A 10,773-nucleotide genomic window follows, 5' to 3' on the forward strand; every position below is an offset into this window, starting at 1 on the left:
TCAGATAATGTTTCTTTCTACATCTTCTGTAGCTCCAAATTTTCTACTTTAAAGTATTTTTATATCAACTCTGGGGGTCCAAATGTGTCCCTACAAGTTCAAAATGTTGAGTATGCACAGATTGTTTAGATGAGATCCTGTCAGGCAGATTACCACAGAAGAGGTGGTGAGAATCATCTAAATTTGCAAGGACCTGAGAATGGGCCCTCCCCACCCTAACCCCTATTCCTTGGGTTATAATATAGGAAACTCCAGGGAGCCCTCTATTTGTTCATTCATCTCTTTATTAGGGTATAACCTATATATTGTAAACTACATCAATCCTAAGTAGCCTACAACTTGATGAATTTTTACATATGAATACACTTAGGAGGTATCTACAACTCAGACAGAGATAGAAGACATTTTCAGTACCTCAGTAGGCTCCCCCATATTCCCTTCCAGTCAATATCTCCCCCCAAAAAATCATTCTTACCTCTATCACCATGGATTAGTTCTGCCTATTTTTGAACTTCACACAAATGGAATTATGAATACATACTCTTTCATGTCTGGCCTCTTTTTCTTAACATTATGCCTGTCAAACTCAGCTGTGCTGTTATGTGTAATAGTTCTCCATTCTTGTTTGTTGTTAGTATTCCATTGTATAAAGTATACCACAATTTATTTATCCATTTTTCTACTGATGGATATTTGGATTGTTTCCAGTTTTTCACTATTCTTTGTTTTTTTAAGATTTTATTTATTTATTTGAGAGAGAGAGAGTGAGAGACAGATCATGAGCAAGGGGGAAGGATAGAGGGAGAAGCAGACTCCCCACTGAGCAGAGCCCAAAGTGGTACTCGATCCCATGACCCTCGATCATGACCTGAGCCAAAGGCAGATGCTTAAGCAACTAAGCCACCCAGGTGCCCACTTTTTCACTATTCTGAAGAAAACAGTCTCACATATGTTTTGGGTATACATACCTAGGAGGGGAATTGCTGAGTCATTGGGCATACATGTGTTTAGCTTCACTGTATTGTATCCAACAGTTTTCCAAATCGATTGCACCAGCTTCCGCTACACCAACAACATACGAGAGTTCCAGTTCCTCCATATTCTCATCAACACCTGGTATCATCAGTCCTTGTAATTTTAGACATTCTTATGAATGTGGATTTCTTTTTCTAATTTTAAGCTGCATTACAGGGTGGGTTTGTAATGCAGGGCCTCCGTTTTCCCAGGGCTTTTCCCAGGTGGTAGGCTGTTGCCTGGGAAATGACTTTCCTAGGGAAAGCATTTGGAAGACACAGGGAGGGAGGATGGAGGGCCAGATAGAAATGAAATATGCATGCGCATATGCACACACACGCATACTCAGCTAGATAGGGATCTGTGCAGTGTTGGAACATCTCGGAAATTGTCCCTTCAGTTTGGATAAACTTAACTATGGGCACCCTGGCTGGGATAAAGGGATGATATAGGAGCAACAAGAGGAGATGGAGTTTTTGGAACTTTGGAAGGAAAATAAGCACTGAGTGAAGAGAGGGAAAAGAGCCCACAAATCAGCATCTTTAGGCTCTCTATGATCCACGGGATGATCACAACTGGAGATGCCACATGCCACAGAACCTCACCTGAAAAGCACTTCCTAGCAAGGAAGGGAGATCTCAGGTTCTGGATGTATGAGGTGCATTCTTCCATTCAAGGCCCAGGGCTGTCCCTTCCCCCAGGCTCCTCTGTCCCTGGGCAGGAGAAGAAACCTGTGGTTGGAAGAGCTGGAGGCCTGTGTTCCCAAAAGCCAGGGGGTAGAACATCTTTTGTGCACCATCCAAGTCCTTTTGGCCTTGCTTCCTATTCCAGCCACTGCTCCAGTGACCAGCTTTCCAGGAGTGACGGGCAGTGCCTTGCCACGTTCCATTTGTTCTCTCCCAGGTTTTCCCTGACGCCAGGTCTTGGGATGCTTCTGGGAGCTGCTCCGCTCTCACACACCAACAACAAAGAACTGAGAGAATTAGCACCCAGTGGAGGAACCCATAAACCATGAGAATGGGGGGCGATGGACAGACGCTTGCTATTTCATCCCCAGGACAGATGGTTCTCTGAAACATTTCATATGGCTGTTTAGAAGGTCCCACAGGATCAAGCAACCAGTCAGCCATAACGGGGCCAACTGGACAATGCGTCTTCGTGCTGGCTCTCCCTTATTCTCTGTGTCACTTCCCTTTTCCCTCACCCCTGCTCCTTGGAATTCTGTTCCCAAATAAATTATTCAGTTTCTGCTTTCAGAGAAACTAAGCTAAAACAGAACCATTGGCGGTTAACTGGGCTCTGACAGGACCTCCTTTGCTATAAGCATTTACTTAGAAACCAGTGTTCAGATGAGCAAAAGCCTGCAGGGAGGGATGGACAGGGATAATGGGTCATTCCATTTAGTTGGCACATAGAAATGGGGAAGGGGACTAACAGCGGATAAAGTCAGAAATGTGCCTTGGGGCCTTGCTGTGGAGGACTTTGCAGCCATGTGTGGGAGACTAATCTTTGTTCTGGAGACAATGGGAAGCCAGTGATGGTTTTCGAGTAATGGTTGGCAACACCAGACCTTCAGCAGTGGGACTATAGAAGGAAGAGACATGAACCGCGTGGTGAAGTAGAACTAGAAAGACTCAGCTCCTTGCTGAGGAAGGCCAGGGACAGAGAGAAGTAAAAGAAGATCCTGAGGCCTGGAGTGCAGGAAGGGTAGGGATCGATTCATGGAACAGGAGGAGGAGGAGGTCTAAGAGAAGTCGGTGGGCTCAGCAGACCCCAAAGCCCCCTGGCATCACCCTCCTGAGCTTTGAAATCCTCACAAAAGGAAACTCCCGGGAGGCTAATCCCAACCCACCAGAGGAAGATCCCCCTGCCTCTTTTTTCGTCCTGGGAAGACAAGTGGGTGGGCATGAGGCTACAGGGCTCAGACCAGGCTATTTGGGGACTTACAGGCAATGACACAATGCCCGGGAAGGAATATTGAGGAAGGAGGCAGATATCATTTAGCCAAAGGGGTACTAGGTTGTCATTTGCCGCTTTCAAGAAATGTTTGTTATATTCATTGTAACCACCACAAACAATGAATTCCATGAGCCAAATTTATGTTCTATACTCTGTATGGCTGATTTAAATGTGTTTACAGCAATTGCAGATTTCCGTTTTCCTCTGGTTGAGCCAATGTGGAAGCATGCAGGATAGAAACCAAGAGACAAGCACACCGGGTCCAGGGATGAGGCTCCAGCAGGCCCGGGGGCGGGGGCAGGGAGGAGCTTCACGGGAGATGTCAAGCTCTCTTCTTGATTCCCTTCATGGAGATGGAGAAGGATGTCCCTGGGAGGCTGGTTTGGAGAAGCTGCTGGACCTAAGTGAGCAGGAAGAAAAGACCTGTACCCTCTTCAGCTTCTTTGCATGGCCCCAAATAACAGCTAATGTCTTGTTGTACATCGACCAGGGCCCTTGTGCAGCAGCTCTCACTACAAGGCAAGGTCTAGGACACAGGTGAGGACAGGGCAGTAGGAAGGAGGTACTTCAGGTCACCCAGGGAATAAATGGTAGAGACAGGATTCGAACCCAGGTCTTTCTGGCTCCCAAGTCCGTGCTCCTTCCATTGTACCATACTGCCCTCCTTCCCACCCAGTGCTCACAATATACTAGAACAGGGGCCAAGGCCTCTGGCCCAGTGCTGGGCAGAAAGCGCTGGACAAGTTAGGGCTGAAGCCAGGGCACAGAAGACAAATAGAGAAGGAAGGGTGATTTAGATATGATGCAGAGAGCAGCAAACCACAGTCATGGAGCGAATCTGACTTACGGCAGGTTTTATGGTACAGATCACAAGTTAAGAATGCTTTTTACATTTTTGAGTGGTTGAAAAAAGTCAAAAAGTCAAAGTCACATGAAAATTACATGAAATTCAAGTGTCAGTGTCCATGGTCAGGAACCATGGCTCCTAGCCCTAAAACCAATGTTGTCATGGAGCTCTGCCCCAGCTCAGGTCTCTTTTCCTGCTTGGTAGTTGTTCCTTGACTTTGGGGCCTGGAGGCCAGGGAGGCAGGAGCAGGTTGTCACCACCCCTTCTGGGAGAACCTCTAGAACACTCACTATGCTCTGCATTCAGTCTAGATTGCGTCTCGCAGGGCTTGGGGTGTTCTCCATCCTCAGCACCATCTGCAGCACCATCTTGGTATTCTGAGAAGCTGAGAAACACGAGTGAAAGCTCCTGTCCTCATCCCTGATTCCCACACCCCCTCCTGCTGCTTAACATCCTTCACCCCTCTCTGTAGACTCCTGTGTTCCCTCAAAAGTCTACAGGGGTAAGGTCAAGAGGCATCTATATTGCAAGAAATGAAAGGGCAGTTAGGTGGAACCCAATCATACCACTCCCCACCCTGATCCCCAACCACCAACAGCTTAACCTCTCCCTGTGGTGATCTGGGAAAGTAGCTCAGAGGGGAGCAGTAGGTGGTCAGGAGCTGTGGGGAAACAAAGCTGGGAGGAATGTGTAGGCACTTTGGTATGATATGGACAAAATGCAAGGATCTCAGGATTGTCAGGGACCTCAGGAGCCATCCAGTTCACATCCTGGCCTTGATCTGAGGTACATAGAATGGGCTTTCCTCTGTCCATCACAGCATCCAGCTCCACAGGGGGTGGGCAGGAGCATGAGCATGAGCATGAGCATGTGAGTTACCCAGGTTGCAGAGGGCATGGTGGTCTGGGCAGCAGTCTGATGCCACGTGGCAGAATTCATCACAGTAGCAGCTTCCTCTCTTGCAGTGGTTATCTGTTCCAAGGCAGCAGAGGGGCTGGGGTTGGGAACAGCTGCCTGAGAAAAAGGGACATTAAAAGAGACAGATGTAGGGGCACCTGGGTGGCTCAGTCGGTTGAGCATCCGACTCTTAGTTTCAGTTCAGGTCATGATCTCAGGGTCATGGGATCAAGCCCCGTGTTGGGCTCCTCATTGAGCAAGAAGTCTGCTTGAGGATTCTCTCTCCCTCTCCCTCTGCCCCTCCCCCTGCTCTCTCTCTCTCTCTCATATAAAGAAATAAATCTTTAAAAAAATTAACTCAAAATGGATCACAGATCTGAATGTAAAAGTTAAAACTACAGAACTCTTAGGTAAAAACATAGATGTAAATCATCATGGCCTCGGACTAAGCAATTTCCCAGATATGACACCAAAAACACAAGGGACAAAAGAAAAAATATACTGGACTTGATCAAATTTTGAAGTTTTGTGCTTCTAAGGATAGTATCAAGAAGGTGAAAGGACAATCCATGGAATGGGAGAAAATATCTGCAAATCACACATGTGATATGAGAATTTTATCCAGAATATATAAAGAACTCTTACAACTCAACAAAAAAAGACAAATAACCCAATTTTAAATGGGCAAAGGATATATCCAAAGGAGACAATACCAATAGCCAATAGGCACATGAAAGGATGTTCAACAACATTTGTTATCAAGGATATGCAGATCAAAACCACAGCGAGATACCACTTCACACCCATTAGGAAACAAGTGTTGGTGAGAATGTGGAGAAATTGGACCCCCACATATTGCTGGTGAAAATGAAGAATGGTGCAGCCACTCTGCAAAAGAGAAAAACAGTTTGGCAGTTCCTCAGAATGTTTAATGTAGAGTGAAAACCATATGATGTTCATGACTCTGTGAACACACTAAAAACCACTGAAGTGTACACCTGAAAAGGATGAATTTTATGTCACATTCATTATATCTCAGGAAAGCTGTTATTAAAAAGAGAGGCACATGGGCGCCTGGGTGGCTCAGTCGGTTGGGCGACTGCCTTCGGCTCAGGTCATGATCCTGGAGTCCCGGGATCGAGTCCCGCGTCGGGCTCCCTGCTCGGCGGGGAGTCTGCTTCTCCCTCTGACCCTCCCCCCTCTCATGCTCTCTGCCTCTCATTCTCTCTCTCAAATAAATAAATAAAATCTTTAAAAAAAAAGAGAGAGGCACAAGGATGAGATGGAGCTGAGAGAAAGAGAGAAGAACGAGAGAGAAGAGGGAGACAAGAGGAGGAGGGTGGCAGCAGTGGGGCAGCAAGGAATAAAGAAAAGCAATAGAACAACACACAGAAGTGTGGCAAGAGGGACAGAGAAAAACCCCACAGAGCTGGAGAAAGATCTCCATGGTCCCTATTCACAAAACAGTTTCATCAACCCTAATTCCGACCATTTCCTCAAGTTGCTCAATTCAATTATATCTGACCATTGCCTATCCACTACAAAGTGAAGGGGCTTATCTTCTTTAAGGGAAGGGGAAAACAAGGCGTTGGCAGGTAGAGAAGTGGCCCAGGTCATCTAGTGAGTCAGTGGCTCGGGTGGGAATGAGCCCCGGGATTTCTCACACCCAGGGTTCTCAAAGATGTCCTTCCTCTATTTTACCTTGACCTACCCAATCACCTCCTGTTAGGTTAGCACCTGCGTGGGGCTTTGTTTAGGGATAAACTTGAGGGCCTTCCAAGGTTGACAAGATCAACAGGGAGCAGGTCCCTGAGGGGATGGGGGTTGGGTGTGGCCAACCCAGCCTGTTATGGAAACAGGCACCAGCTGGTGTCTGGTCAAAGGGGAGCAGTGTCCTGGGAGGTCAGACCTCTCAAGGTGATGGCGGGCTAGGCTGGGGTGGTGGTCCCTGAGTTTGGCCTGGCTTCTGCCTTTTGTTGAGCTAGAAGCCTCCTGTAAATGATTAGTTCCCCTTCTCACATCACCCCCTCTTCCCGAGTGCCTGGTTCCATGTCAGGTTGTCACCAATAACAAGGGTGGATCAAAAAGGGCTGGAGGTGGAAAAAAGCCCCAGAGACTATCCAAACAAGAGTTGTAGCCCATTTGGGAGTCAGAAGTCAATTCAGTGCTCATAGTCATGATGAGCCTTTATTTTAATAAGATGGAATGGAATGGAACGGAATGGAACAGAATGGAATGGAACGGAACAGAACAGAACAGAACAGAAGAATAGCATAGCATAGAATAGAATAGAATAGAATAGAATAGAATAGAATAGAATAGAAAAATCCACATACATTGTATATATAAGTATAAGCTGTTTGGGGTTCTTTTTGAAATTTTTGCTTGTTTTTATATACATGTATGTATGTACTGAATCACCACATAACATGTATTTATTAATGTAGGTTGTGACCAGAAAAGTTTGAAAGCCACTGATCTAGAAGTGGACATTTTCCAAAGGTCATGCTTGTGTGGGTGACAGAGCTGGGAGTAGAATTGGCAATCCTGACTTCTTCTCTGCTTTTCCCACCACACCAAGCTTCTCATTCAAAAAGCCTGTTGTTGCACTTGCTAGCAATCTCGGCCATTCTCTAAACACCCCACACACTGCTGCTTTGGAGCCCTTGCTGAAGCTGTTTCCTCTGTGTGAAACACCATAGCCACTAAAAGAAAACATTCTTATCCTTCAAGGTCATGTTTAAATTCAATATTCCCTGGGTTGCTAAGGAACAAGCTCATTATTCTGAAAATGAGAAATGAAGAATTAAACATTTATCTAGCCTTTCCATACAAACCAAGGAGTTGACAAGGGAAAAGTCTTTATAGAAGAACCCCAGCCAATAAATGCAGAAGGAGTGATAGAATTAGAAAGCCAGCATTTGGCAACCCCTAATTAAAAAAAAAAAAAATGGATCTAAGCAACAATCATCACTGGGGTTAAAACCATTAGAGGTTGAGGGGGAATGTTTATAATGGACCTACAGCAGATGCATCTGGCTGATCAAGTTGAATACAGGAAAATGGGACCACTAGACCTTGTGTGGCTCCTTCAGGATGCAATAAGAAGTACACAGCCCCATGTATGGCGTATTCTTGACAGAAGAAATGAACCTTAATTACCAGGTTTCAGGAAATGCAGGGGACAGAGGCACATCCACATGGGTTCAACCAGATAAATTCAGAATGTAGGATATTCTACAGGACAAATGACCTGGTTTCTTCAATAAAAAACAGCATGAAAAAAAAAGGAAAAAGAGACTGATAGATTTGAAGAGGCTTAAGAAATATATCAGTTAAATGTGATGTTTGGATCCTGATTGAATAAGCCAATTGCAAAAAGGTCTTCTTGAGAATTGGAGAAATATGAATAGGATTTAAATGGTAGTAAGTGGGGCACCTGGGTGGCTCAGTCAGTTAAGCGCCTGCCTTCGGCTCAGGTCATGATCCCGGGGTCCTGGGATCGAGCCCCTCATTGGTCTCCCCGCTCAGTGGGAAGTCTGCTTCTCCCTCTCCCTCTTCTGCTCCCCCTGCTTGTGCTCGATCTCTCTCCCGCTCACTGTCAAATAAATAAACAAAATCTTTTTTAAAAATGGTAGTAAGTAATTAATTATTTCAGCTTTCATAAGGTATCGTGGTTATATTTTTTAATATGGTGGATAAAAATTTGGACAAAACATTGATGATTTTGAAATTAGCCAATAAGAACATTGGGTTCATTATACTATTCTCTCTTTTTTGTGCATGTTTGAAATTTTCCATAATAAAAAATTTTAAAAAAAATGTGATCTACTCTGAGAGGACTTCCTACATTCCCCCAACTGGGAGGGAAGGGATTAATTAATTATTGGGATTAACTCGTTCCTTTTACTCTTAAAACCTATTTATTTTAGCTTTTAACACAGCATTAATCCCTCTCTGTTATTACAGCCTTCTCTCTGGAGGTGTGCATCTGCCTTCTCTACCAGCTCGTCCAAGGTAGGAAATGCAGCACTGTAGTGCTGGTGTCAAATAATTTAAATTTAATTTAATCTAAAAGATCTGAATTGAACTTGGGCTCCCACAGTGTCCAAGGTCAGGAGACAGTTATAGCTCATAACCAGTCCTGACTGGTTCTATCATAACAATGACTGTATAGTAAGAGACCCAGTACCTATTCATTCGTTCATTCATTCATCCATTTTATTCTGTTGAGTGACTCTCTGAGCCAGGTACCATGGTGGATCATGGACATATATTCTAGTGCCCTCCCCCACGAGACCCTGCAAAAAAGAAAAAGAACACCTTCCAGGATCTTAGTCTAGTGAACAGTGTCATCAAACTCTGAGTCACCAGAACATCGCCATGCTGTACCTTTAGTGCTCTACCACAGGTGAGAGAAGGGTGCCACAGGATTTGGTGGAGGAGCAGGGAGCCCATCAGGAAACAGCTTCCTAGTCAGGAGGCAAAAATTCAAGTGACTCTGTGACCATCCTGTTGGCTTCAGACCAAGAGGCTAGTGAAAGTGACAAGCTGCGGGGCCCAGACAGGGGTGGGTGAAGAACCTAATGATAGAACCTGCTAAGAGTCCGTGCCCCTCCAGAACAATACTCCCGAAACGTATCTGACAATTTTATAGGGAAGAGAGCAAGTGCGCTGAGGAAGGGTGTGGCAAGGGGACACTGAGCAGCCTCTTCCTCCTCTCTACAGTTCCCGGGGGTCCTGCTCCAGCCCCAAATTTACAAATCCCACTCAGCAAAACTGAAGTGTCCCCAGAAATCCTTTCCACAAAGCAATTTAATACCCTATCTGTTGTTACTGCTTAGCATGCCCTTTGAGGCCCCCTTTCCCACAAAAATTATTCCTACCAATGGCATTTAGTTTTCTCACAAAAGACATTTTGGAAATATAACTTTATCATCCCGTCCCATTTCCAGGGATATTTTAGCAAAGCAAATCGGTGGGTGCCTGGCAGTTGCCCCTTGAGTCTGCCTATTTCTGGATCTAGGCTTATCACACCACCCTCCCTCCTATCCCCCCACAGTGCACATTCTAGAGTCCCATGCTGCCCCTACTCACAGGAACCTCTTTTGGACACTCCTCTGAACTCCCCAACCAAAACAGACCTTCCCAAGCTAACCACCCAAGGACATCTTATACATATGAAGGTGGGTGGATGAACAGAGAAGCCACATGAAGCACAAGTAGGTGCTGAGTAAATGAATTATTTAATTAATGAATTAGTGAACATTAGCCCCCTAGGAGGTGAATCATGCCAGGAACAAAAATGAATGAATGAATGAATGAATGAATGAATGAATGAAAGAGACTAGAGGCCAGGTTCCTTTGACCTGCTAGCCTGGCTCCTCACCTGTCTCCTGCTTTGGGACCACAGGGTTCAGCCATAGGAGGAGGAGAACCAGACACATGGCTGCAGGCATTGAGCGGAGACAGAGTGTTTCAAGGACCAAGGCTGGGGCTTTTAATACTCACCCATCCCAGGAAGCTCATTTGGTGTCTGCATCCCTGGGGAGGGGCCAGCTCACACCTGGGCAGCTGCTGGCAGAAGGCAAGGCAGGTGGCACCAAGACCGTGGCACGGGTGTCCCAGCTGCTTGGAATAGTTTCTGCAAGCAGAGGTAACACGGGCAAGAAAAAAAAAATATTTTTCCCATCTCCTGGGGGTTCCAGACCTGTGGGAGGAGCAGAATCAGAAAAAACAGAATGATACTGCTGTCAGGGATTTTGGTGACCTTCTCATCTGAATCACACACCCCCTCCTCCCATTTTATAGATAAGGACACTGAGGCCCAGAGAAGGCAAGAAGCACCACAAGTTCACACAGCTCAGTTATCATAGAGCTGAGGGGAGAATCTAGACCTCCTGGCTCCCACTCCGGGGTTCTTTCAACCAAACTACAGTGGACGTATTCGGAGATGCCCCCCTGGGATGTCCCATCAGGCAGGAAAATCAGCTGAGCAACTCTATTCCCCAGGGTTGGTATAAGTTGTCTACACCACAGAGCTACTAGAATGCTGA

At 45.8% G+C, this 10,773-nt stretch overlaps 1 long non-coding RNA gene across 3 annotated transcripts; it reads right to left on the bottom strand.

The window, feature by feature from the left end:
• Positions 1-2,889: 2,889 nt before the first annotated feature.
• On the bottom strand, positions 2,890-10,419 carry LOC145723760 (uncharacterized). 3 transcript variants are annotated; one of them, XR_014149007.1, is made up of 6 exons: positions 10,229-10,419; positions 9,110-9,189; positions 8,910-9,018; positions 8,157-8,315; positions 4,700-4,834; positions 2,890-4,205 (listed from the first exon to the last, which is right to left on the bottom strand). It is a non-coding gene; the product is annotated as an uncharacterized LOC145723760 (long non-coding RNA). The 3 variants fall into 3 exon arrangements; XR_014149005.1 differs by having other exon boundaries at positions 2,890-3,373; positions 4,111-4,205; positions 4,700-8,315; XR_014149004.1 differs by having other exon boundaries at positions 4,700-8,315.
• Positions 10,420-10,773: the final 354 nt, after the last annotated feature.

The sequence above is a fragment of the Leptonychotes weddellii genome, chromosome 1 (assembly GCF_054177405.1).
Source record: "Leptonychotes weddellii isolate Sample4059 chromosome 1, ASM5417740v2, whole genome shotgun sequence".
Taxonomy (NCBI): Eukaryota; Metazoa; Chordata; class Mammalia; order Carnivora; family Phocidae; genus Leptonychotes; species Leptonychotes weddellii.